The 26,401-nt window shown below is 45.6% G+C and overlaps 1 non-coding gene across 1 annotated transcript; it reads left to right on the forward strand.

Moving 5' to 3' along the window:
* The first annotated feature begins 1,944 nt into the window (after positions 1-1,944).
* LOC120365424 (U6 spliceosomal RNA) lies at positions 1,945-2,051 on the forward strand. The gene has a single exon (XR_005580365.1). It is a non-coding gene; the product is annotated as a U6 spliceosomal RNA (small nuclear RNA).
* Positions 2,052-26,401: the final 24,350 nt, after the last annotated feature.

Here is a 26,401-nt window from a genome sequence, read left to right on the forward strand (position 1 = left end):
GGGCAAGGAGGCCGGATAGGCAGGCAGGTCCACAGGGAAGCAGGCGCCTGCCAGAGGTGGGCAGGGAGAGAAAGGGCGATGAGTAGTGCAAGGACATGTGTGGTCTTGAGATGGGTCATGATTGCTCCTCCAGCCAAAGAGTTGTCAGCCCCAGGTGCCTTTGTGCCAGATACCTGTGTTTGCCAGTAAAGTCACTGACTGGTAAAGATAGTGCTGGATGGCTGGGCGAGGTGTCTCGCACCCGTAATCCCAGCACTTTGGGAAGCTAAGGCAGGCAGATCATTTGAGATCAGGAGTTCGAGACCAGCCTGGCAAATATGGTGAAACCCTGTCTCTACCAAAAAAGACAAAAATTGGCTGGCATGGTATTGCATGCCTGTAGTCTCGCTCTGTCGCCAAGGCTGGAATGCAGTGGTGTGATCTTGGCTCACTGCAACCTCCGCCTCCCCGTTCAGGGGATTCTCCTGCCTCAGCCTCCTGAGTAGCTGGGATTACAGATGCCTACTACCACACCCAGTTAATTTTTGTACTTTTAGCAAAGACAGGGTTTCACCATGTTGGCCAAGCTGGTCTCGAACTCCTGACCTCAGGTGATACACCCGCCTCGGCTTCCCAGAGTTGCTGGGATTACAGGCATAAACCACCACGCCCGGCCATGATTAAACTTTTTCATCCATAGCTTGTGCTGGCCAGTTAATAGATACACATACTTCAAAACCTCCCCCGCTAACCGCCCACAGCTTCACATCCAATCCCTCTGGCAGCGTCTGCCTTAGACACTAGGAGGCAGCGTTGGCTAGTTGTCTGTTTGCGAGGCCCCAAGTCAAGGAATTTTCTCTCTCACCCAGTCCCATTTGCTGTGGTCCTTTATTGTAAAAAGGTGAAGGGCCATGCTTAATAGTCTATCTCACAACAATTTAAATATGTCAGCTTTATGGGAGGACTGCAAAAGAAAAATGCAAAGGGACTTTTCACTGCTTAATTAAGCAGTCAAAACCGAATGATTAATTCAGTTGCCTAAACCATTCAACCTAAACCCACTGTGTCAGATTTTAGTTTCAAGGCAGGATGGAAGAGATGCTGGGAAATGACTGCCTAAATACTGAATGTCTAAATAATGACTGTCTAAATACTGAATAAGAGCTCAAAATTTTTTCCCCCGGTAAACTTGCAGTGCAATGAAGCCCAAAGCACGGGCTTTGACTAGAAGGCAGGGACATTTCCATTTGATTCCTTTGGCCTCAGGCTTAACAGCTTTCTTTTGTTAGCAAAACAAAGTAGAAATGATAACGAAAGAAGCTAGGAATAATCTAGCTTCCGCTGGGGCTTCGGGGATTCCATACTCACTCTCCCCTTCCCTCCCGGCCATCCACCAGGGTCCACACATCTCTGTAGGTCCCATTTCTGGGAAAAGCCAGAATGGCTTCTGGAAATAGTCCCTGAACTCCTAAGATGAGTTTGGAAAGAGCTATACATAGGTCTTTTTATACATTAATCTCTATCTTCTTACAGGATATTAAAAGAGATAATTCATGCACAAAAATAACTATATGCAATACTGTATTTAAGGAAATAATTTCACTGTCCTTGCCTTAGGATTTCCATTTAGGTAGGCAGAGATCCCTTCTGACAGGAATAATCTGGTTTCACAAAAGGGTGATACCTGGTGGGGCGCCGTGGCTCTCACCTGTAATCCCAGCACTTTGGGAAACCAAGGCCATCACCTGAGGTTGGGAGTTTGAAACTGGCTGGATCAACATGGAGAAACCCTGTCTCTATAAAAAAAAATAATAATAAAATTAGCCAGGCGTTTTGGCGCATGCCTGTAATCTCAGCCACTCGGGAGGCCGAGGCTGGAGAATCGGAGGTGGAGGAGGCGGTGAGCCAAGATCGCCTGAGCAACAAGAGCAAAACTCCATCCAAAAAAAAAAAAAAATAGCCAGAGTGTTCGCTTCGGCAGCACATATACTAAAATCGGGACGATACAGAGAAGATTAGCATGGCCCCTGCACAAGGATGACACGCAAATCTGTGAAGCGCTCCATATTTTAAAAAATAAAAATAAATTAGCCGGAAGTCGTGGCAGGCACCTGTAATCACAGTTACTTGGGAGGCTGAGGCAGGAGAATCGCTTGAACCCGGGAGGTGGAGGTTGCAGTGAGCCCAGATAGCGCCACTGCACCCCAGCCTGGGCAACAAGAGGGAAACTCTGTCTCAAAAAAAAAAAAAAAAAAGTTATCTTGATTTTTAAAGTTTACTTTTCCAGCTTAAAAAAAAAAAATCAGCCGGGCGCGGTGGCTCAAGCCTGTAATCCTAGCACTTTGGGAGGCTGAGGCGGGTGGATCACAAGGTCAAGAGATCGAGACCATCCCGGTCAACATGGTGAAACACCGTCTCTACTAAAAATACAAAAAATTAGCTGGGCATGGTGGCGCGTGCCTCTAATCCCAGCTACTCAGGAGGCTGAGACAGGAGAATTGCCTGAACCCAGGAGGCGGAGGTTGCGGTGAGCCGAGATCGCGCCATTGCACTCCAGCCTGGGTAACAAGAGCGAAACTCCGTCTCAAAAAAAAAAAAAAAAAAAAAAAAAAAAAAAAAAAATCAGCCAGGTGCGGTGGCTCACACAGGTAGATCACGAGATCAGGAGTTTGAAACCAGTTTGGCCAACAGAGTGAAACCCCGCCTCTACTAAAAATAGAAAAAATTAGCCAAGTGTGGTCATGTTTGCCTATAATCCCAGCTGCTCGGTAGGCTGAGGCAGGAGAATTATGTGAACCTAGGAGGTGGAGGTTGCAGTGAGCTGAGATGGTACCATTCCACTCCAGTCCAGGCGACAGTGGGAGACTCTGACTCAGGAAAAAAAAAATTCACTTGAGTATCTGATTATCTTATTCACACAGGTGAAATACAGATAATTCAGATATGGAAAGTCTTTGCTCTCTAACCTAGTGTTACAGCGTAATATATGCTATATAATAGCCTAATGATGCTATAATAGCGAAAACAAACCAACCTTTCACCAGAAGTAATTAATTTGTTTTATCTAACTCAAAGCAAACTTTCTATTTAAGAAATGAAATATTTTGGATGGCAGTGAATCACGTGGTACAGGGATGGGAGAAGTAGATATTACAGGAGAAAGGCAATAGCTGTCTTGAAAATCTTACAGAGCCAGGCCGGGCGCGGTGGCTCAAGCCTGTAATCCCAGCACTTTGGGAGGCCGAGGCGGGTGGATCACAAGGTCAAGAGATCGAGACCAACCTTGGTCAACAAGGTGAAACCCCGTCTCTACTAAAAATACAAAAAATTAGCTGGGCATGGTGGTGCATGCCTGTAATCCCAGCTACCCAGGAGGCTGAGGTAGGAGAATTGCCTGAACCCAGGAGGCAGAGGTTGCGGTGAGCCAAGATCGTGCCATTACACTCCAGGCTGGGTAACAAGAGCGAAACTCCGCCTCAAAAAAAAAAAACAAAAAAAAAAACAAGGTGAAACCCCGTCTCCACTAAAAAAAATACAAAAAATCAGCTGGGCATGGTGGTGCGTGCCTATAATCCCAGCTACTCAGGAGGCTGAGGCAGGAGAATTGCTTGAACCCAGGAGGCAGAGGTTGCGGTGAGCCGAGATCGCGCCATTGCACTCCAGCCTGGGTAACAACAGCGAAACTAAGTCTCAAAAAAAAAGACAAGGAAAGAAAGAAAATCTTGCAGAGCCATCACTGCATAGAGGAGCTCAACTCATTCTGTGATGTTCTAGAAGCCAGAGCAAAGACAAACCACCTGAAATCCACCAAGATTTCAGTTCAGTTTTAGGTACAACTTTCTGTCAATTTGAGTGCTCCAAATGGGATTTAATACTAGCCTGGACAACATGATGAAACCATCTCTCTATAAAAAAAAAACAAACAGGCCGGGTGCGGTGACTCATGTCTGTAATCCCAGCACTTTGGGAGGCTGAGGTGGGTGGATCACAAGGTCAAGAGATTGAGACCACCCTAGTCAACATGGTGAAACCCCGTCTCTCCAAAAAATTAGCTGGGCATGGTGGCGTGTGCCTATAATCCCAGCTACTCAGGAGGCTGAGGCAGGAGAATTGCCTGAACCCAGGAGGCAGAGGTTGTGATGAGCCAAGACCACGCCATTGCACTCCAGCCTGGGTAACAAGAGTGAAACTCCGTCTCAAAAAAAAAAAAAAAAAAAAAATTAGCTAAGCATGGTGGCACACAGCTGTAGTCCCAGCTACTCAGATGGCTGAGATGGGAAGATCACCTGAGCCTGGGGAGGTCGAGGCTGCAGTGAACTGAGATTACACCACTGCACTCCAGCCTGGGTGGCAGAGTGAGACCCTATCTCAAAAAAAGGAAAAAAAAAAGAACTTAATACACAATTATGCTGTCATTTTGTTGTTGTTGTTTGGGACAGGGTCTTGAACTGCCACCCAGGCTGGAGGGCAGTGGTGCAATCATAGCTCACTGCAGCCTTGAACTCCTGGCCTGAAGCCATCCTCAGTCTCCTGGGTAGCTGAGATTACAGATGCATGACACCATGCCTGGCTAACTTCTTTTTTTTTTGTAGAGAGGGGGTCTTGTTATGTTGCCCAGGCTGGTACGACCTTCTGGCCTCAAGTGATCCTCCCTCGTCAGCCTCCTGAAGTACTGGGATTATAGGCGTGAGTCACCATGCCCAGCCTGTTGTCATTTGTGTATAAAAATATATGTGTGGTGCTGGTTGAAAGAAGGGTGCTTTATCATACGCCACATGTACAAAACACTCCTATAAAAACACATAAATACCCTACAATGGGCCAGCCACGGTGGCTTACTCCTATAATCCCAGCATTTTGGGAGGCCCAGGTGGGTGAATCACGAGGTCAGGAGATCAAGACCATCCTGGCCATGGTGAAACCCTGTCTCTACTAAAATACAAAAAATCTAGGCGTGATGGTGGACACCTGTAGTCCCAACTACTCAGGAGGCTGAGGCAGAGGAATTGCTTGAACCCAGGAGACGGAGGCTGCAGTGAGCCAAGACTGCACCACTGCACTCCAGCCTAGCAACGGAGCAAGACTCTGTCTCAGAAAAAAAGAAAACTGGCAATGGTTACCACAGCAGGAGGGGAAAGGGGAAGAACGGCCTGTCCAGCACACTCTTTTGTTCTGCATGTATTTTATTTATTTACATTTTATTTATTTATTTATTTATTTATTGAGATGGAGTCTCACTCTGTAGCCCAGGCTGGAGTGCAGTGGAGTAATCTCGGCTCACAGCAACCTGCACCTCCCGGATTCCGGTTCAAGCAATTCTTCTACCTCAGCCTCCCAAGTAGCTGGGATTACAGGCACGAGCCACCATGCCCAGCTAATTTTCGTATTTTTTAGTAGAGACGGGGTTTCACCATGTTGGCCAGTCTGGTCTTGAACTCCTGACCTCATGATCCATCCACCTTGGCCTCCCAAAGTGCCAGGATTAAGGTGTGAGTCACTAAGCCTGGCCAATTTTTCTATTTTAAGTAGAGATGGGGTTTCATTGTGTTGGCCAGGCTGGTCTGGAATTCCTGACCTTGTGATCTGCCCACCTCAGCCTCCCAAAGTGCTGTAATTAACAGGCATGAGCCACCATGCCAGGCCTTTTGTTTGTTTTTTTTTTTTTTTGAGACGGAGTTTCGCTCTTATTACCCAGGCTGGAGTGCAATGGCGCGATCTTGGCTCACCGCAACCTCCGCCTCCTGGGTTCAGGCAATTCTCCTGCCTCAGCCTCCTGAGTAGCTGGGATTACAGGCACGCGCCACCACGCCCAGCTAGTTTTTAGTATTTTTAGTAGAGACGGGGTTTCACCATGTTGACCAGGGTGGTCTCGATCTCTCGACCTTGTGATCCACCAGCCTCGGCCTCCCAAAGTGCTGGGATTACAGGCTTGAGCCACCGCGCCCGGCTCCAGGCCTTATTTATTTATGTATTTATTTTGAGACAGAGTCTCACTCCGTCACCCAGGCTGGATTGCAGTGGCTCAATTTCGGCACACTGCAACCTCCACCTCCCAAGTTTAAGCGATTCTCCTGCCTCAGCCTCCCAAGTTGCTGGGACTACAGGCATGTGCACTATACCTGGCTAATTTTTTTTTATTTTTAGTGGAGAAGGGGTTTCACCATGTAGGCCAGGCTGGTCTTGAACTTTTGACCTCAACTGATCCGCCCACCTCAGTCTCCCAAAGTGCTGGGATGACTGGCATGAGCCACCACGCCCCGCCCTGCATGTATTTTGGTATACAATAAAACATAAATAAAGGAATGTCCTAACAAGTTTTCTGACTTTGACAGCACTTAAGCAGGGTCTTGTCAACCAGGAGACACCAATGTTTTAAAAGGAATTCCACTTTCAGTAAGGACGGGTTCCTGACGGTGTCACTAAGTTTCCCTATGAATTTAGAGATGCTATTTGTAGGTTATTAGGTGGTCGTAGAAGAAGCAGGAGAGGCAGGGGAAGTGAGGTCATCTTGTTCTGCCGCATTTCCTTCCAAGCAGAGGGGAGAATGGGGCCTTCGCCCCTCGGGAGCACAGCAATGCAGGGTGAGCAGTGCTTGCCGCACCGAGGCTGGAGAGGAGGCTCCACCCTGTCTTGGTTTTTTCTGCTTGTGCACTTAATCCCCTTTTCCGTTTCAAATCAGCGCCACGGCAGATCTTCTCAACGGACATTCTCCCTGTCCTGACGTAGTTGTCAAGCAAGGGAGAGAAGTAGGATCAACTCTGGGGAAATAGCACCCTGGCTTTGGCTTCTGGAGGCTGTAGTTGCCTGTTAGGAGAGCTGTTCAATTGCACTTCCCTCTCTGCCCACAGAAGCCAGTGTGAAATACCTTTCCCTTGCATTCCTTTGGGCTGGTCCCAGCGGGAAAGAGGCTGGCACTAGACAAGGAGGTGAAAGCACAGGCACAGGGTCTTACCCAGGCACAGGGTCTTACCCAGGCACAGTGTCTCACCAGCTCCTTCCAGCTGCTGTGGCCCTGTCCAGTTCTGCTCACCTCTGGTGACAACAGCCAATGCCGTCTTGCCTCCTTAGCCCAGGTCCACTGTGGCTGTGTTACTCTGGCCCAGGCTTAGAGTGCTGTGTTTTGTCTTGATGCCTGACTCCGCATAATCCTTTTGCTAAGGTCACCTGCCTTGCTTGAACCTTCACCTTGCTGCTGCTGACACCCCTGGTGTGACATATGGTGTGCACAACCCCAGGTCATGGAGGAAGCAGAAAACGAGTTCTCTCCTACCTGATGAAATACCTGATTACTTTATGCTTTGCATAAAGAGAGATTTGCCTCAGGGAACAAATAAGACATAAATACTGAAAATGGGATTGCCTTTTACAAAGGAGGATGTCTGCTCAGCCTAATTCCCGGCATGCCGCTTTTATCTCCATTGTTCAGGCTGACTATACAGTTTGTGAATTAACTTGATCTTTTCCTCTATCTTGTTTGACCATCTGCCTTGCTTCTCAGTTATTTAGAAAGAACTTTAATAGCATCTTCACCAATGACTAAAGAAACAGACATTAAAGAAAAAGCAACCCTGTATTTTGTTTACTACTAGCTTGTCTGGTAAGAATAAGATTTTTTTTTTTTTTTTTTTTTAGGCAGAGTTTCGCTGTTGTTACCCAGGCTGGAGTGCAATGGCATGATCTCGGCTCACCGCAACCTCCGCCTCCTGAGTTCAAGCAATTCTCCTGCTTCAGCCTCCTGAGTAGCTGGGACTACAGGCGTGCACCACCACGCCCGGCTAATTTTTGTATTTTTAGTAGAGGTGGAGTTTCATCTTGTTGACCAAGATGGTCTCTTGACCTCGTGATCCACCCGCCTTGGCCTCCCAAAGTGCTGGGATTATAGGCGTGAGCCACCGCGCCCCGCAAGAATAAGATTTTTTTTTTTTTTTTTTGAGACGGAGTTTCACTCTCGTTACCCAGGCTGGAGTGCGATGGCGCGATCTCGGCTCACCACAACCTCTGCCTCCTGGGTTCAGGCAATTCTCCTGCCTCAGCCTCCTGAGTAGCTGGGATTACAGGCACACGCCACCATGTCCAGCTAATTTTTTGTATTTTTAGTAGAGATGGGGTTTCACCATGTTGACCAAGATGGTCTCGATCTCTTGACCTCGTGATCCACCCGCCTCGGCCTCCCAAAGTGCTGGGATTACAGGCTTGAGCCACCGAGCCCAGCAAGAATAAGATTTTAATAAGGATTGAGTTGGATATCTTCTGGAAGACTGGGTGACAGAGCGAAACTCCATCTCAAAAACAAAAAAAAAAGATTGAAAAGCTGAATAGATGTTGTGAAGTCCTGGTGAGGAGGATCTACAAATGAGAGGAAATCTTGGGGGCAAAATCATGCCTTGGGATTGGAAACTCAACGGCTAAACCCTAGGAATAAGGATAAACTAGAGCCCAGCTTCCAATCATCTCAAGGCCGATATTAATTGGAAATCCCAGTGCCCCAGGCTCCTGCCGAAACCATATGTAGAACTTCTCCAGCAAAAGATAACATCATAGCAGACTCAAATCATTTCTTCAATAAATCAGGCAATGATTACTTCTACTTATTTGACTCCTCATGAGCCTATTTATTTTTTACTTTTACATTTTTACAGAATGTCTTACACACAGTAAGAAAGTAAATAGACTTGGCCAGGCGCCCGCCCGTAATCCCAGCACTTTGGGAGGCCAAGGCGGGTGGATCACTTGAGATCAGGAGTTTCAGAACAGCCTTGGCAACAAGGCGAAATCCCATCTCTGCTAAAAATACAAACATTAGCCGGGCGCGGTGGCTCAAGCCTGTAATCCCAGCACTTTGGGAGGCCGAGGCGGGTGGATCACGAGGTCGAGAGATCGAGACCATCCTGGTCAACATGGTGAAACCCCGTCTCTACTAAAAGTGCAAAAAATTAGCTGGGCATGGTGGCACGTGCCTGTAATCCCAGCTACTCAGGAGGCTGAGGCAGGAGAATTGCCTGAGCCCAGGAGGCGGAGGTTGCGGTGAGCCGAGATCGCGCCATTGCACTCCAGCCTGGGTAACAAGGGCGAAACTCCGCCTCAAAAAAAAAAAAAAAAAAAAAATACAAACATTAGCTGGGCGTGGTGATGCGTACGTGTAGTCCCAGGTACTCGGGAGGCTGAGGCAGGAGAAATCACTTGAACTCGGGAGGTGGAGTTTGCAGTGAGCCGAGACTGCCCCATTACATTCCAGCCTGGGGGACAGAGCGAGACTCTGTCTCAAAAATAAATAAATAAATAAATAAGTTCATGAGGCGTCAAGTAAGTAGAAATAATAATTGTCTTAATTATCGAAGAAATCACTTGAGTCTACTATGATGTTATCTTTTGCTAGAGAAGATCTACATATGGTTTTGGCAGGAACCTAGGGACACTGGCAATTCCAGTGTTGATTTAATATAGGCCTTGAGATGGTTGGAAGCTGGGCTCTAGTTCATTCTTACTCCATTCAATATTCAACACAGTCTTTTTTTTTTTTTTTTTGAGATTGACTTTTTGCTCTTGTTGCCCAGGCTGGAGTGCAATAGCACGATCTAGGCTCACTGCATCCTCTGCCTCCTGGGTTCAAGCGATTCTCCTGCCTCAGCCTCCTGCTAATTTTTGTATTTTTAGTAGAGATAGAATTTCACCATGTTGGCCAGGCTGGTCTCAAACTCCTGACCTCATGATCCGCCCGCCTTGGTTTACCAAAGTGCTGGGATTACAGGTGTGAGCCACCACGCCCGGCCTCATTTTTGTATTTTTAGCTGAAACTGTGTGTTTTGTTTTGTTTTGTTTGGTTGGTTTTTTGAGACAGAGTTTCATTTTGTTGCCCAGGCTGGAGTTGCAGTGAGCCAAGATCGTGCCATTACACTCCCGCCTGGGAGACAAGAGCGGAAACTTTGTCTCAAAACAAAACAAAAAAGAAAATCTCCTTTAGATCTGAGTTCATGTCCCATATGCTTTGTGAAACCAGGTTATTTGCTATGTTTTCACTTTGCTATTGAATTGTAGGCATTCTTTATATATTTTAGAAATCAATGTCTTATCCAGTGCCCACTGTAGCATTATTCACAATAAAAATGCTATGGAAGCAACATAAATGTCCGAGGATGGATGAGCAGATAAAGCAAGTGTCCTATATATGTACAACGCAATACCACAGAGCCTTCAAACAAAAGGAAATCCTGCAATATGCAAGGACATGTACAAAACTGGAGAATATTATGCTGAGTGAACTAAGCTAGTCACAGAAGGCCAAATACTGCAGGAGTGCCTGCAAATGAGGTATCTAAAATAGTTGAACTCAAAGATCAGAGAGTAGAGTGATGGCTGCCAAGAGCTGGAGGAGGGAGAATGGGAGCAGCTAATTAAGAGACATAAAGTTTCAATGATGGGAGCTGAGTGAGCTCCAGAGATCTGTGCACCACTGCCCCTATAGTTAACACGACCATAAATGTCTTAGAAGGGTAGACCTCGTGTTAAGTGATCTTATCATGTTATACATTTTTAAAAATTTTACTTTTTCTTAAATTCATTTTTAAGTTTCTGCTTTTTTTTTTTTTCCTTTTTGAGAGAGTCTCACTCTTGTCATCCAGGCTGGAGTGTCGTGGCACAATCTCGGCTCACCACAACCTCTGCTTCCTGGGTTGAAGTGATTCTCCTGCCTCAGCCTCCCCACTAGCTAGGATTACAGGCATGCACCACCATGCCTAGCTAATTTTGGTACTTTTAGTAGAGACGGGGTTTTACCATGTTGGCCAGGCTGGTCTCAAACTACTGACCTCAAATGATCCACCTGCCTCGGCCTCCCAAAGTGCTGAGATTATAGGCTCAAACCACTGCGTCTGGCCTGAAGTTTCTGCTTTCATGCAGATTTTGTGAAATTAGAAGATTCTGCCCTCGAAGAGGTTACACTCTTATCAGAGAGACATTTAAGGAATTTTTTTCTGAGACAGAGTCTTGCTCTGTAGCCCAGGCTAGAGCTCAATGGCATGATCTCTGCTCACTGCAACCTCTGCCTCCCTCATTCAAGCGATTCTCCTGCCTCAGCCTCCCAAGTAGCTGGGATTATAGGCACCTGTCACTACGCCAGGCTAATTTTTATATTTTTAATGGAGATGGAGTTTCATTATGTTAGTCAACTGATCTCCAACTCCTGACTTCAGGTGATCCCCCTGCCTTGGCCTCCCAAAGTGCTAGGAGTACAGGCATAAGCCACTGTGCCTGGCCCATTTAAGCAATTTTTTAAAATACAGCAAGGTAGACTCTTTAAGTTGTGGTGAAACTGACAACTGCTATTCCTCTCATTGCATTTCACATGTTATAATTCTAATCTATACTGTCACTTCACTTCCCAATTTCCAATTGACATCCTTTGGATGTACATTTTGGGTTGATGCCTAAGGACATTTAAAAATAGCTTAGTGCTGAGCATAAGCTAAATATATTCCCGTAATTCCTATGCTAATCAATTATTTATCCCTTACAAATGCAAAGATCAAAAATGAAAAAAAATTTATATATGTCAGTTTGACAAGGGGTCTTGGGAGACTAGGAAGAATAAAAAAAACCTTCAGTTTTCTAGATAGAGAATCACGTCTGCAAAAAAAAAAATAAAGTAGAAAAAAACCCTTTTAAGTCTAAAGTGAGTAAAATGGGTAAAAATGAGCTTTCCTACTCAGTTATACTTTAAACAAGGCAAATAATACTCTTTTGCCACCAGTAGTTAAAAATAAAGTTATAAATTATGAGAAATTTATAATCTATATGAAATATTTTAGTCTTTTTTTTTTTAATTTATTTTAATTTTATTTATTTATTTATTTATTTATTTTTTTGAGACGGAGTTTCGCTCTTGTTACCCAGGCTGGAGTGCAATGGCGCAATCTCAGCTCACCACAACCTGCGACTCCTGGGTTCAGGCAATTCTCCTGCCTCAGCCTCCTGAGTAGCTGGGATTATAGGCACGCGCCACCATGCCCAGCTAATTTTTCGTATTTTTAGTAGAGACGGGGTTTCACCATGTTGACCAGGATGGTCTCGATCTCTTGACCTCGTGATCCACCCACCTCGGCCTCCCAAAGTGCTGGGATTACAGGCTTGAGCCACCGCGCCCGGCATATTTTAGTCTTTTAACATGAGAATCATTGGGATTCTCTACTGTAACTGGTAAATATATTGTGATATCTGTCACACTTTACCCTTCATTTTTGCTTTCACACAAAAGGCGATAAAATACACTAAATTACCGCTTTAAAAAGAATCTTTTTATCCTTAAACATCTCATTTGTACTCATATATGTATACATATATGAGTAAAAAAAATATATATATATATAATTTTTTTAGAGACGGTCTTGCTCTGTCGCCCTGGCAGGAGTGCAGTAGCACGATCTCGGCTCACTGCAACCTCCTCCTCCTGGGTTCAAGCAATTCTCCTGCCTCAGCCTCCGGAGTAGGTGGGATTACAGGCGCCCACCACCACACCCAGCTAATTTTTTTTTTTTTGTTTTTGTTTTTTTTTTTGAGACGGAGTTTCACTCTTGTCACCCAGGCTGGAGTGCAATGGTGCGATCTCAGCTCACCTCAACCTCCGCCTCCTGGGTTCAGGCAATTCTCCTGCCTCAGCCTCCTGAGTAGCTGGGATTGCAGGCACACGCCACCATGCCCAGCTAATTTTTTTTGTATTTTTAGTAGAGACGGGGTTTCACCATGTTGACCAGGATGGTCTCGATCTCTTGACCTTGTGATCCACCCGCCTCGGCCTCCCAAAGTGTTGGGATTACAGGCTTGAGCCACCGCGCCCGGCTAATTTTTGTATTTTTGTAGAGACAGGGTTGCATCATGTTGGCCACGATGGTCTCGATCTCTTGACCTTGTGATCCGCCCGCCTTGGCCTCCCAAAGTGCTGGTACTCCAGGCCTGAGCCACCACACCCAGCCTTATTTATTTATTATTTTCTGAGACAGAGTCTTGCTGTGTTGCTCAGGCTGGAGTGCAGAGGCATGGTCTGGGCTCACTGTGCCCTCTGCCTCCCATGTTCAAGCAATTCTCCTGCCTCAGCCTCCCAAAGTGCTGGGATTACGGGCATGAGCCACCAGGCCTGGCCTTTCCTGAACAATATTCTGTCCATACCTTTTTTATAGATTTACATCCTCTATGAGAGCTATGCACTATTTTGTTACATGGAATCACCATAATTCATTAAGCTAAGCATTTTACAGACATTTATATTATTTCACTTTTTTCTTTTTTTTTTTTTTTTTTTTTTTTTTTTTCTTGAGATGGAGTTTCGTTCTTGTTACCCAGGCTGGAGTGCAATGGCACGATCTCAGCTCACTGCAACCTCCGCCTCCTGGGTTCAGGCAAATCTCCTGCCTCAGCCTCCCGAGTAGCTGGGATTACAGGCACGCACCACCATGCCCAGCTAATTTTTTGTATTTTTAGTAGAGACGGGGTTTCACCATGTTGACCAGGATGGTCTCGATCTCTTGACCTCGTGATCCACCCGCCTCGGCCTCCCAAAGTGCTGGGATTACAGGCTTGAGCCACCGCGCCCGGCACATTATTTCACTTTTTTCTATTATGAGGTTACAGTATACATCTTTACAAATAATTGTTTATGTATGTGTGCCATTATTTCTTCATTTTATTTGATTTTTTCCTGTATAGATGGGGTCTCACTATGTTGTCCAGGCTGGTCTTGAACTCCTGGGCTCAAGCAGTCCTCCTGTTCAAGTCCCCAAAGCACTGGGATTATAGGCATGAGCCACTGCACCTGGCTAGTGTGCTAGTATTTCTGATAGATGGAAACTTAGAGGAGCATTAAGGAGTCTAAGGATATTGGCTGTAGTCTTTTTAGCCTTCTAGAAATAAAAATTTTGCAACAGTGAATCTGGTTTGTTGTCAGTCTTATTTCTCCATCTTATTCACAAACTATTAAATGCTTGGTTTAATAAAAATATATCATGTCTAGGACAATTGCATGCTATAAGGACTGACTCATTTTTAGACTTATCTTTCTTTGGCCCTATTCTTTTTTAAATTATCTACCCACACAGTTTCAGTTCTATTTTTTTTTTTTTTCCTTCTCTGTAATTCTACTATTCTTAGGTCTAGGACATATCTGACAGGACCCCATGCTTCCTCTAAGATAGCAAGCTTATTTTCCACTGCCCTTTCAACTCTGCCAGAATTAAATTGTTGCTGCTGTTTTTGTTTTGCTTTGCTTTGTTTTGTTTTGTTTTGAGATGAAGTCTTGCTCTGTCGCCCAGCTGGAGTTCAGTGGCACAATCTCTGCTCACTGCAACTTCCACCTGAATTCAAGTGATTCTCCTGCCTCAGCCTCCTGAGTAGCTGAGACTACAGGCATGCGCCACCACGCCCAGCTAATTTTTTTGTATTTTTAGTAGAGAAGGGTTTTTTCGCTATGTTGGCTAGGCTGGTCTCGCATTCTTGGACTCAAGTGATCCACCCTCCTCAGCCTCCCAAAGTGTTGGGATTATGGGCATGAACCACGGATCCCGGCCCAGAATTAAGTTTTATATAACAATTCCTCTCATTTAACATACTTTTGAACAGTTTTTAAATTTTGTTACATCAAAGTAAAGTTTGTATCCAATGCTCTGGTTCCAGCAGACTAAGCCATCCAGCAATGAGCAGACAGCTGCAGCCCCTGCGTGCGCCCGCGCTGGCCGTGCCTCTCATTTCCGCCATGGGTCTGGCAGTCGCTGGCCAGCTAGCTCTCCCACACTCACCTCGCTTCCCCATTTCTGCTTCCCTAAGCTTCCCACTGCCTTCTCCACCAGGATGTATGTTCCCATAATAGGTACACATGTTCTTTAAATTTTTTTCTTTTACTTTCTTAAAACAATTATTGCTATTTTATTTTCATAGGTGTTTGGGGGAACAGGTAGTATTTAGTTACATGGGTAGTTATTTAGTGGTGATTTGTGAGACTTGGGAGTACCCGTCACCTGAGCAAGTACACACTGAACCCAATTTGTAGCCTTTTTGGTGGTGGTGTTGTTGAGATGGAGTCTCACTCTGTCTCCCAGGCTGGAGTGCAGTGGTGTAATCTCAGCTCACTGCAACCTCTGCCTCCCAGGTTCAAGCAATTCTTCTGCCTCAGCCTCCCGAGTAGCTGGAACTACAGGTGCCTGCTGCCACACCCAGCTAATTTTTTGTATTTTAGTAGAGATGGGGCTTCACTGTGTTGGCCAGGCTGGTATCAAACTCCTGAGCCCAGGTAATCTGCCAGACTCGGCCTCCCAAAGTGCTGGGATTACAGATGTGAGCCACCATGCCCAGCTTTAACCAGTGGTTTTAAAAGTATGATCTAGTCAGGCTTGGTGACTCAGGCCTGTAATCCCAGCTCTGAGAGAGGCAGAGGCAAGAGGATAGCTTGAGGCCAGGAGTTGGAGACTTGCCTGGGCAATATAGTGAGGGCCCATTCTCCACAAAAAGGGGGGAAAAAAGGGTAAAAGTAAGATCTAAAGACCCCTGGAATCTGGGAGGTGGAAGTTGCAGTGAGCTGAGATTGTACCACTGCACTCCAGCCTGGGCAACACAGTGAGACTTCATTTCAAATAATGAAAGAAAAAATAACCCCTAGAGATCCATGACTTTTCAGGGGGTTCACAAGATCAAAGCTATGTTCATAAAAATACTGAGAGGTCATTTTCTTTTTCTGTTGCATTGGCATTTGCATTGTCTAGGTGCCACAACAGATTGAATTCGGAAGCTGACATGAACATGCAGCTAACCATTCACATAAGCCAGCCATTAAAGAGAATTGCAAAAATGTAAAGCAATGCTACTCTTCCCAATATTTTATTCCAGAAAATAATGTTATTAACAAAGTAAGTTTTTTATGTATACATGTAATGGGTTGAATAAATAAAGAAAATTTTGATTTCTCCATTTTATTTGTAGTATGGTAAATATCAGTTGATATAAACTTCATGGACAAAAGCCCTATTGGAGTCCTTAATAATTTTTTTTTTTGAGATGGAGTCTTGCTTTGTCATCAGGCTGGAGTGCAGTGGCGTGATCTGGGTTCACTGCAACCTCCAGCTCCCTGGTTCAAGCTATTCTCCTGCCTCAGCCTCCCAAGTAATTGGGATTAAAGGACATACCACCATGCCCATCTAATTTTTGTATTTTTAGTACAGACCGGGTTTCACCATATTGGCCAGAATGGTCTCGATCTCCTGATCTCCTGATTCACCTGCCTCACCTCCCAAAGTGCTGGGATTACAGGCATGAGCCACCGAGCCCAGCCCTTTAACTACTTTTAAAATAGAATTTAGGGTGTACATGGGGGCTCACATATATAATCCCAGGATCTTGAGAGGTCAAGACAGGAGGACTGCTTCGAGGCCAGAAGTTAGAGATCAGCCATACCCCTACCTCTACCAAAAAACAAACAAACAAACAAACAAAAACCCTTCAAATAGAGGGAGTTTCATACAGGGAATTTAGCCAGGTGCAGTGGCTCACGCCTATAATCCCAGCACTTTGGGAGGCTGAGGTGGGTGGATCACCTGAGATCAGGAGTTCAAAATCAGCCTGGCCAACATGGTGAAACCCTGTCTCTACTTAAAATACAAAAATTAACTGGGCATGGGCACCTGTAATCCCAGCTACTTGGGAGGCTGAGGCAGGAGAATTGCTTGAATTTGGGAGGCGGAGGTTGCAGTGAGCAGAGTTCATGCCATTGCTCTCCAGCCTGGGCCACAGAGCAAGACTCTGTCTTTAAAAAAAGTGGGGGGCATTGAAGGAAAATAGAGGTTACACAAGTGGGGAAATATTTTGCCAGGCACAATGGCTCATGCCTGTAAATCTCACCACTTTAGGGAGGTCTAGGTGGGTGGATGACCTGAGGTCAGGAGTTTGAGACCAGTCTGGTCAACATGGTGAAATCGTTTCTACTAAAAATATAATAAGTTAGCCAGATTATCCGGGCATGGTGGTGGGCACCTGTAATCCTAGCTACTCGGTAGGCTGAGGCAGGAAAATCGCTTGAACCCTGAAGGCGGAGGTTGTAGTGAGCCAAGATTGCGCCACCGCACTCCAGCCTGGATGACAGAGCAAAATTCTGTCCCCAACCCCCCCAAAAATTAGCCAGGCTTGGTGGCTCGTGCATGTAGTTCCAGCTACTTGGGAGGCTGAGACAGAAGAATCGCTTGGACCCGGGACGCTGAGGGTGTAGAGAGCCAAATGGGAGACAGATGGCCTAGACATTTGCCAACAGCAGAAAGTTGTCACCAGCCAGAGGCTGGAGCGATCAGGGAAGGAAGGGATGTGACCTGCGTTCATGGGCAGAAGCCAGAACTGTGGCATGGTTAGTGAGTGGAGACGGGCTGAGAAGAAGGAGCGCTGCGGGAGAGCCTGAGCAGAGAGACGGAGAGGGAGCACCTGCAGCCTTCCTCCTCCTTCCTCCCTCAGGCTCCCTATGGTGCTGCCCACTGGCTAAGCTCAGCCAGAAACTCACCTGGAAACTTGGAAAAGTTAGCCCACACCTCCCCTCCCCCACCCCCCCGCCCTCTCCTGTGATACGAAGCAGAGTAGGAAAATAAGAGAATCTGAGAGTAAAGGTACCAGCCTGCACAACGAATGATCACAACTCTTCATACAAATTACATATAAGTATGTATTCAAAACAAAACTACTTTTTTTTTAAACAAGGAAGTTACAAACACAAGTAAATATTTAAAATACATTAGAGTAATCGCCTATACAGGGATGAGATAGGGAGTAAGAAACGGGACTAAAAGGGAATAAATAAATGAAGAAGAGTAGGGCGCGCAGGAGCAGAGAGCTGGCCACAAACTGAAAAGCGCAATTAACTAACCCCAAGATACATACAAGAGAAAAGAAGTGTCGGGGCGCGGTGGCTCACACCTGTAATACCAGTACTTTGGAAGGCCCAGGTGGGTGGATCACCTGAGGTCAGGAGTTCGAGACCAGCCTGGCCAACATGGTGACACCCCATCTCTATTTAAAAAAAAAAAAAAAGAAGGAAAAAAGAAAAGTGCAGTGAGGATGGCTTTTGCATAAGGGAACATTCGTTTAGCTGATACTTGCTTAGCTGTAGTTATTCCCGTGGGAAAAGGGAATGAAAATGTAGGTTATGACCTACTGGTACCTTAATGAACATGTCCATTTTCTCTATCTTCTTGCTTCTTCATATTAAAGAATCACAGACTCTAGCCTTGTAAACAGCCTTAGTTCCTTGGAACCATCTGGAAGCAACTTAACATTTTACAAAGACCAAAGGCCTTATAGTCATGAGGGAAGATCAATCATTTGTCCAAATCCCTGACTTCACCAAGAGGGAAATGGAGGCCATTGTGTCTCAGAGGCCAGGCCCAGGATCAGGCAGGGAGAGCAGAGTTGATTACAGATAGTGAATCTCTTGACCCTCATTCCAGAATCATTCCACCCTGCTATCCTGCTTCTATTTGTCTACTTGACCCTGAATTGTATCGATTGAAAAGCTAACAATTGAATGACTCTTTAGGCATAGGTGTTTTTGGTTTTTGTTTTTTTATATATAGATGGAGTCTTACTCTGTCACTCAGGCTGGAGTATAATGGCATGATCTCAGTTCACTGCAACCTCCACCTCCTGGATTCAAGCGATTCTCCTGCCTCAGCCTCCCAAGTAGTTGGGATTACAGATGCTCACCACCACACCTGGCTCATTTTTGTATTTTTAGTAGCGATGGGGCCGTGTTGGTCAAGCTGATCTGGAACTCCTGACCTCAGGTGATTTGCTCCCCTCGGCCTAGCAAAGTGCTGGGATTACAGGTGTGAGTCACCATGCCCGACCCTGGTTTTTTTTTTTGGTGTTTTTTTTTTGGACAGAGTTTTGCTCTTGTTACCCAGGCTGGAGTGCAATGGCGCAATCTCGGCTCACCGCAACCTCCGTCTCCTGGGTTCAGGCAATTCTCCTGCCTCCGCCTCCTGAGTAGCTGGGATTACAGGCACACGCCACCATGCCCAGCTAATTTTTTGTATTTTTAGTAGAGACGGGGTTTCACCATGTCGACCAGGATGGTCTCGATCTCTTGACCTCGTGATCCACCCGCCTCAGCCTCCCAAAGTGCTGGGATTACAGGCTTGAGCCACCGCGCCCGGCCTGTTTTGTTTTTTTTAAGTAAAGACAAGATCTCATTGTGTTGCCCAGGCTGGTCTCAAACTTCTAAGTGCAAACAATCCTCCTGTAAAGTTTATTCTCCAAAGGTTCATTGCTGAGATAAAAACGAGGAAACTGAGGCCAGCTCAAGAAAATTAGATGCCAAATCCAATTTATTCAGCTCCCGGGGGAGGTTCTGTGATCCCAGGGAAAGGGGCCAGGAAGTCTCGCTGCTTCCTCTTAGGAGTGGGGTTTTATAGGGAGTGAAGACGTTCGATTGGATTTGGAGAAACAGGATGTGGATGGGGTGAGCTGCTATTGGTAGGGAGGTAGGACTTTCGGTGAGTGGGCTAAGTGCTGAGTGCAGAGGAGATTTCCAAGGCAGAGCTAAATGATTGACATAATGTTAATTTTCAAGCCGGAGAGGCAACCAGCCTTACGCCTCCCACCTTGGCCTCCCAAATTGCTAGGATTAAAGGGACGAGCCACCATGCCTAGCCAGGCATAACTTTGTAGACTGACTTTCTCTTTGTTTCTGATGATTTTAAATAAGTGAATTTGAAATTAGTTCATACCAATAGAAACATCTTTAGGAAAAAATCTCTAAAGATATCAGTGTTTATTTTCTTGAAACAAGGGCTTTCTCTTATAACATTAGAGTATAATTTCAAAATTATGAAATTAACGTTGATAAAAATATATCTAAATTCATACATGGCCAAGTCCAGTGGCTCACACCTGTAATCTCAGCACTTTGGAAGGCCAAGACGGAAGGGTCACTTGAGCCCTGGATTTCGAGACCAGCCTGGGCAACATAGCAGGGCCCAGTCTCTACAAAAATACCAAAACTAGCCAGGTGTGGTGGTGCATGTCTATAGTCCCAGCTACTTAGGAGGCTGAGGCCTGAGGATCAGTTGAGCCCAGGACACGGAGGTTGCAGTGAGCATAGATGGTGCCACTGCACTCCAACCTGGGTAACAGAGAAAGATCCTGTCTCCAATAAATAAATAAACAAATAACATATGTATTCAAATTTTACCAACTGTCTCTTTTTTTTTTTTTTTTTTTTGAGATGGAGTTTCGCTCTTGTTACCCAGGCTGGAGTGCAATGGCATGATCTCAGCTCACCGCAACCTCCGCCTCCTGGGTTCAGGCAATTCTCCTGCCTCAGCCTCCTGAGTAGCTGGGATTACAGGCACGCACCACCATGCCCAGCTAATTTTTTGTATTTTTAGTAGAGACGGGGTTTCACCATGTTGACCAGGTTGGTCTCGATCTCTCGACCTCGTGATCCACCCGCCTCGGCCTCCCAAAGTGCTGGGATTACAGGCTTGAGCCACCTCGCCCGGCCCCAACTGTCTCTTAATGTGTTTTTCTGGCTCAGAATCCAGCTCAGGATTACATATTATATAAATATATAGGTGTCATGCCTCTTTAGTCACCCTTAATCTGGAATAGTTCCTCAGTCTTTGTTGTTTTGTTTTGTTTTGTTTAGTTTGAGATGGAGTCTTGCTCTGTTGCCCATGCTGGAGGGCAGTGACATAATCTTGGCTCGCTTAAACTTCTGCCTCCAGGGTTCAAGCAATTCTCCTTTCTCAGCCTCCCAAGTAGCTGGAATTACAGGCACCCACCACTACTGGCTAATGTTTATGTTTTCTTTTCTTTTTTTTTCAAGCATATCTCTGAACAGTTCACTGCTAATGTTTGTGTTTTTACTAGAGATGGGGTTTCACCATGTTGGCCAGGCTGATCTTAAACTCCTGACCTCAGTTGATCCACCTGCCTTGGCCTCCCAAAGTGCTGGGCTTACAGGTGTGAGCCACTGTGCCCACCTGCATTAAAAAAAAAAAAAATCTAGATGTTTAAAAGAATACTGGTTGGTGATGTTCTAGAATACAATGTACCTCAGTTTGGTTTTGTGTACTGTTTGTGCATTAGATTTGGGTTATGCATTTTTGGTGGGAATACCACAGAAGGGATGCTGTGTTCTTCCCAGTGCACTGTATTAGGAGGCACGTGATATTTATTTTTCTCATTACAAGTGATGTTAACTTGGATCACTTGGTTAAGGTGATGTTTAATACGTTTCTCGATGGTTCAGGGCGTGGTGGTTCACGCCTGCAATCCCAGCACTTTGGGAGGCTGAAGCAGGCAGATCACCTGAAGTCAGGAGTTCAAGACCAGCCTGGCCAACATGGTAAAACCCCATCTCTACTAAAAATGCAAAAAAAAAAAAAAAAAAAAAAATTAGCCAGGCGTGGTGGCAGGTGCTTGTAATCCCAGCCATTCAGGAGGCTGAGGCAGGAGAACTGCTTGAACCCGGGGAGCAGAGGTTGCAATGAGCCAAGATTGCACCACTGCACTCCAGCCTGGGCAATAAAGTGCAACTCTGTCTCAAAAAACAAACAAAATAAAAGGTTTCTTCATGGCACACTCTTTTCTTTTCTTTTTTCTTTTTTTTTTTGAGACGGAGTTTCGCTCTTGTTACCCAGGCTGGAGTGCAATGGCGCGATCTCGGCTCACCGCAACCTCCGCCTCCTGGGTTCAGGCAATTCTCCTGCCTCAGCCTCCTGAGTAGCTGGGATTACAGGCATGAGCCACCATGCCCAGATAATTTTTTTTGTATTTTTAGTAGAGACGGGGTTTCACCATGTTGACCAGGACGGTCTCGATCTCTCGACCTCGTGATCCACCCGCCTCGGCCTCCCAAAGTGCTGGGATTACAGGCTTGAGCCACCGTGCCCGGCCTCTTTTTTTTTTTTTTTTTTTTGAGACAGAGTTTCACTCTTGTTACCCAGGCTGGAGTGCAATGGCACGATCTTGGCTCACCGCAACCTCTGCCTCCTGTGTTCAGGCAATTCTCCTGCCTCAGCCTCCTGAGTAGCTGGGACTACAGGCACGCACCACCATGCCCAGCTAATTTTTTGTATTTTTAGTAGAGACGGGGTTTCACCATGTTGACCAGGATGGTCTCGATCTCTTGACCTCATGATCCACCCGCCTTGGCCTCCCAAAGTGCTGGGATTACAGGCTTGAGCCACCGCGCCCGGCCCCACTCTTTTCTTTTTAAGTAACAAGTATTTTGTTGTAGGGAGACACTTTAAAGCTATAGTCTGCCTTTAATTATACTTTTGGCCACTAATTTTAGTATCAATCAATTATCATTAATCTCCTCTTCCAAACTATTACTTTGGTATTGCCAATTGGCAATTTTTTTAACTTTTATTTTAGGCTCAGGGGTACATGGGCAGGTTTGTTACATAGGTAAAGTCGTATCATGGGGGTTTGTTGTAGGAATTGTTTTGTCACCCAGGAACTAAGCCTAGTATCCAATAGTTATTTTTTCTGCTTCTCTCCCTCCAACCCTCCACTCCCAAGCAAGCCCCAGTGTGTATTGTTCCTTTCTTTGTGTGCATGAGTTCTCATCATTTAGCTCCCAATTATAAGTGACAACGTGCGGTATTTGGTTTTCTGTTCTTGTATTAGTTTGCCAAGGATAATGGTCTCCAGCTCGTCCATGTTCCTGCAAAGGACATGATCTTGGTTTTTTGTTTTTGTTTCTAAGACAGAGTTTTGCAGCCGGGTGCAGTGGCTCACATCTATAATCCCAGCACTTTGGGAGGCCGAGGTGGGTGGATGACGAGGTCAAGAGATCGAGACCATCTTGGTCAACGTGGTGAAACCCCGTCTCTACTAAAAATACAAAAATTAGCCGGGCATGGTGGTGCACGCCTGTAGCCCCAGCTACTCAGGAGGCTGAGGCAGGAGAATTGCTTGAACCCAGGAGGTGGAGCTTGTGGTGAGCCGAGATCGTGCCATTGCACTCCAGTCTGGGTAACAACAGCAAAACTCCGTCTCAAAAAAAAAAAAAAAAAAAAAAAAGTTTTGCTATGTCACCCATACTGGAGTGCAATGGCATGATTTCGGCTCACTGCAACCTCCAACTCTCGGGTTCAAGCGATTCTCCTGCCTCAGCCTCCCAAGTAGCTGGGATTATAGGTGTCTACCACCACCTCTGGCTAATTTTTTTGAAGTTTTTTTTTTTTTTTTTTTTGAGACAGAGTTTCACTCTTGTTACCCAGGCTGGAGTGCAATGGCGCGATCTCGGCTCACTGCAACCTCTGCCTCCTGGGTTCGGGCAATTCTCCTGCCTCAGCCTCCTGAGTAGCTGGGATTACAGGCACGCGCCACCATGCCCAGCTAATTTTTTTGTATTTTTAGTAGAGACGGGGTTTCACCATGTTGACCAGGATGGTCTCGATCTCTTGACCTTGTGATCCACCCACCTCGGCCTCCCAAGGTGCTGGGATTACAGGCGTGAGCCACCGCGCCCGGCTTTTTTGAAGTTTTGAGTAAAGACGGGGTTTCACCATGTTTACTAGGCCGGTCTTGAACCCCTGACCTCAGGTAATCCTCCCGCCTTGGCCTTCCAAAGTGTTGGGATTACAGGCATGAGCCGCTGCACCTGGCCAATCTTGTTTTTCTGTTTTTCCTTTTTGAGAGGCAGTCTTATTCTGTCACCCGGGCTGGAGTGCAATGGCAGGATCTCAGCTCCCTGCAACTTCCACCTCCTGGGTTCAAGTGATTCTCCTGGCTCAGTCTCCTGAGTAGCTGGGATTAAAGGTTTGTGCCACCACAGCTGGCTAATTTCTGTATTTTTAGTAGAGAAGGGATTTCACCATGTCGGTCAGGCTGGTCTTGAACTCCTGACCTCAGGTGATCCACTTGCCTTGGCCTCCCAAAGTGTTGAGATTACAGGCATGAGCCACCATGCCTGGCCAATCTTGTTTTTTTAAAAAATTTTTTAATGTTTAATTTTTTTTATTACTGCATAGTATTTCATGGTATATATGTACCACATTTAAAAAATACAATTTGTCATTAATGGGCATTTAGGTTAAGTTCATGTCTTTGCTGTTGTGAATAGTGCTGCAGTGAACTTTCACGTGCATGTGTCTTTATGGTAGAATGATTTATATTCTTCTGGGTATATACTCAGTAATGGGATTGCTGGGTAAAATAGTAGATATGTTTTTAGCTCTTTGAGGAATCACCACACTGGTTTCCATAATGATTGAACTAATTTACACTCCTGCCAACAGTGTATAAGTGTTCCCTTTACCATTTCGCCAACACCTGTTATTTTATTTATTTATTTATTTATTTATGAGACAGAGTTTCGCTCTTGTTGCCCAGGCTGGAGTGTAGTGGTGTGATCTCAGCTTACTGCAATCTCTGTCATCCTGGTTCAAGCAATTCTTCTGCCTCAGCCTCCCAAGTAGCTGGGACTACAGGTGCTTGCCACCACATCCAGCTAATTTTTGTATTTTTAGTAGAGACAGGGTTTCACCGTGTTGGCCAGGATGGTCTCCATCTCTTGACTCATGATCTGCCCTCCTTGGCCTCCCAAAGTGCTGAGATTACCGATGTGAGTCACCATACCCCACTTTTCCAACCTATTTGTTGTTGTTGTTTCTGAGACAGAGTTTCACTCTTGTTTTCCGGGCTGGAGTGAAATAGCACAATCTCGGCTCACTGCAACCTCCACCATCCCAGGTTCAAACGATTCTCCTGCCAAAGCCTCCTGAGTAGCTGGGATTATAGGCAGGTGCCACCATGCCTGGCTAATTTTTGTATTTTTAGTAAAGACCGGGTTTTGCCATGTTGACTAGGCTGGTCTCAAACTCCTGACCTCAGGTGATCCACCCGCCTCAGCCTCCCAAAGTGCTGGGATTACAGGCCTGAGCCACCTTGCCTGGCCCCAATCTATTTTTATCTACCCTCTCTAGATAAAGAATGCCGTCGTTTCTTATGTATGCTTCCTGTGTTTCTTTTAGCCCAAATGAGCAGAAACATGTGTGTCTCCTTCTTTCTCCACCGATTGTTACAGGAAAGCTGGCAAACTGTGGACACCCCATGCCCCTTTGCCTTTTTCATTTAATGCCGTATCCTGGAACTCATTCCTTACAGATGCACAGAGATCTCGGCCGTTCTTTGTTGCAGCTGCACAGTGCTCCATTTTGCGGCAGTGGTGTATTGTTTTCAACCACTCTCCTATGTATAAGCATTTAGGCCGTTTCCAGGATTTTGCAATTACAAACCATGTTGCAATATGCTTTTTTGCATATATGTTTTTGCAGTGTTGGAAGTATGACTTCAAGCTAAATCCTAGAATTAGGACTGCTCAGTCAGAAAGTTAATACATGCGTCATTTGGTTAGTTACTGCCAAAGTCGGCCAGGTGCGGTGGCTCAGGCCTGTAATCCCAGCACTTTAGAAGACCGAGGCAGTAGGATCACTTGAGCCCGGGAGTTGGAAACCAGCCTAGGCAACGTGGCGAAACCCTGTCTCTATTAATTTTTTTAAAATGATATTGCCAAATTCTTATCCAAAAAGACCGTATGTCTTCATGACCACGAGCAATTTGTGAGAGTGCTTCAAGTATCCTTTTAAACAAGAAGTGATGTTTCCAGAGCGTTAAAACTGAAGTAATTTCAAAACCATGTTGTGCAAGATGGCTCACACAAACAGGTGTGCACTTAATGGACTAAGCTAGTTCGGCTGACATGCTGACTTCATTAGGAACTGTGTGGATACTGAAAAACTAATTTAGCCTAGAGCAGCTATTCAATTGTAAATTCTTCTTTCTCAAATATTGATTTACCATGTGAGGAAGCATTTACTTTGTATAGAAGCGCATGCAATGGATGCAGGGGTTGACCCACATATGTGTTTTGGTGGACACATATCCTCATCACAGAGGGTGTAATGAAGATAGTGGTTCAGCAACATGAGAAAGGGGAAAAAGAAAGACAGAGGTGGCCTCCCAAGCATCCACTCCCACTCCTCTTGTTAACGATTCACAATTTGTTGTTACTGTCATTTACTGTTCTCCACACCTTTCCGCAGAGCCTATATGCTTTGAAAGAATTTGTCCCTACTCCGGATAGACATGGGCACATGGCTCAGGCCTAAGATAACCAGACCAATCTCATTCCCTGAAGCTTGTTAATGTTCCACATGTGGACCCGTTGCCATAGGTAGAGAAGAGGCCAAGGTAGAGAATATGAATCTGACAAGTGAAAAGAAATTAGGTACGCGGTTGCCTAATCAAGCCTCTGCAGTAAACTAACCTTGAAGCCTGTCTTGCCTTTGGACTTCTAGTGATGTCACCCGGTAAAGCCCATTTATTGTTTCAGTAAACAAGAGTTGGGTATTCTGTGACTTGCAACCAAAACCATTCTAATTTACAAAATGAG

This window comes from Saimiri boliviensis, chromosome 10 (genome assembly GCF_048565385.1).
Source record: "Saimiri boliviensis isolate mSaiBol1 chromosome 10, mSaiBol1.pri, whole genome shotgun sequence".
NCBI lineage: Eukaryota > Metazoa > Chordata > Mammalia > Primates > Cebidae > Saimiri > Saimiri boliviensis.